Here is a 2500-nt window from a genome sequence, read left to right on the forward strand (position 1 = left end):
ATATATATATATATATATATATATATGGGTAGGTGTGTTTTTAAGCATGTGTGTATTTATCTTACATTTGTTCTTATATAACACCTTTATAATAATAGTAAACTAAAGCAATTATATGTCCGTTAGTAAACAAGAAAAGACGAGAATTTTAAGAAAACTTTTAGGTCACTTATTTTACTTACAAAAATAAACCATGCGATGAATGAATAAAACTCTCTCTCTCTCTCTCTCTCTCTCTCTCTCTCTCTCTCTCTCTCTCTCTCTCTCTCTCTCTCATCTTCTATTAATATAGAAGTAGGTTACAATTCTCACTTCACGTCCTGGTGTGTTTCGGTGTAATGAACAAAATTGTAAAACCATTTCTTTTTATCACAGATACTATAGACATTTCTTTTCTTGGGCCTAGAATTTTTGCTTTATTATTTGTAAATTGTTATTTTTGTAAAATATATTGTCTCATAATAACTTGGTGTGTTTTAATAACCTTGAAATAACTTGGCAATTTTTACTATAGCATTATTTTTTTTTTTTCAGTAACCAGTATCCAGAAAAGAAGTAGCTGTAATTGTTTATACTATGATATGAAGAATAATGTGCCCAATGAGGAATTTAAAATTAAACATTTATTAAGCAGTTGTCTGAAGGATATCCAAGGTAAGTTTAAATAAGTAAATCCGTTTATTGGTAAGTATATCACACTATAGCTGCTCTGTCTCCGTTTTAATTAACGTAGGGGAATATCTTTACAAAGATATGTATCTTACACTTTTGATAACTTATTCCATGCATATACTAGTTCTGTGCCTCAGTAAATATGATTTAACTCCGGTACATGAACCAGGATATCGTACACTTTCGATAATGTTTCTTGCATATGTATCAGTTTTGGGTTTAAGTAAAAATATTACAGAGACCAGGTCTATGTTATTACATATTGCAATATGAATATGTAAACATTACATAGTCTTCACGTAAATACGTGATATAACAAAAACTAATAGAGAAATTTCCATAAGAATGCAACCGGTTGGACGTGCGTCTGGCAGAAACGTACATTGCCGTAACCAGTCCACGCCGGTGACCAAAACAAAGCATCAGTAACTTGTTTTGGTTCGTGTGATAAACATAGACGTTATTATTCCTTGTGTTTTTAAATAACGCGTTATTGGTGTTCCTGTGTTATTTAAAATGTCCTCGTGGTCGAAATATATCCAGATGTATTTTGGAACTATTATTCCTATATAACAAATCAGGAAGAAATCACTACGAGGTAAGACGAGCCGGATAATATCTCGATGTCCACCTATCTTCGGCGAGGTTGTTATAACCAAGAAGGCATCACTACAAACTAGTTGTTATTGCAAGCTAACTGGCAATATAATAACCGTGGTTGTAGAAGTTAAGAACTATAACAAATATAACAAATCAGGAAGAAATCACTACGAGGTAAGACGAGCCGTATAACATCTAGACGTCCACCTATCTTCGGTGAGGTTGTTATAGCCAAGAAGTCATCACTACAAACTAGTTGTTATTGCAAGCTAACTGGTATTATAATAACCGTGGTTGTAGAAGTTAAGAACTATAACAAATATAACAAATCAGGAACATATTACTACGAGGTAAGACGAGTCTGATAACATTTCGATGTCCACCTATCTTCGGTGAGGTTGTTATAACCAAGAAGGCATCACTACAAACTAGTTGTTATTGCAAGCTAACCGGCATTATAATAACCGTGGTTATAGAGGTTAATACTTCAAAAGAAGCAATGAATTATATAGATTAAGAGGAGGGAGAAGTGGTACGCAGTATGAGAGCATAGCAGTCTTGGTTTATAGTGTTATGTACCAAAACATTAACTCTATGTGTATTTATTGTTATTGTTAATTAACTCCAAGCTTAAAATGTCTAACCCTTTCAACCCCAAAGGACGTACCGGTACGTTCTTGCAAAACACTTAAATACATATTTTTACATATTTTTGATAATTTTATGAGAAACTTCAGGCATTTTCCAAAAGAATGAGACCAACCTGACCTCTCTAGGACAAAAATTAAGCTTTTTAGAGCAATTAAAAAAAAATATATAGCAAAATGTGCTCGAAATTTAACCTTATGGTGGGGGTGGTATAGGTCCAACTCGGCCCATTCAATGTAACCAACTCGGCCCATCGCCTGTGCCAAGTCGGCCCATTTGTGATAGCCAACTCGGCCCATTTTTGACAGGTCAGATCAGATCAAATGAAGGATCAGCTATATTAACATCCAGTCCCGAGCTTCCGACAAATAAGAGTAAAATAGTATATTGGAACATATCAAAAGCATCTACAGACCAACAGGTTGCATCGAATAATATACATTTAAGACTGAATAGTGTATAAGACTTATTTTACATTAAGTCTGATGAGTTGAATAGTGTATAAGACTTATTTTACATTAAGTCTGATGGTCTGATTAGAGTGTCAGACTTGCCAATCATGGATTCGAAGGTCTTTGAT

The sequence above is a fragment of the Palaemon carinicauda genome, chromosome 4 (assembly GCF_036898095.1).
Source record: "Palaemon carinicauda isolate YSFRI2023 chromosome 4, ASM3689809v2, whole genome shotgun sequence".
In the NCBI taxonomy this organism is placed as follows: Eukaryota; Metazoa; Arthropoda; class Malacostraca; order Decapoda; family Palaemonidae; genus Palaemon; species Palaemon carinicauda.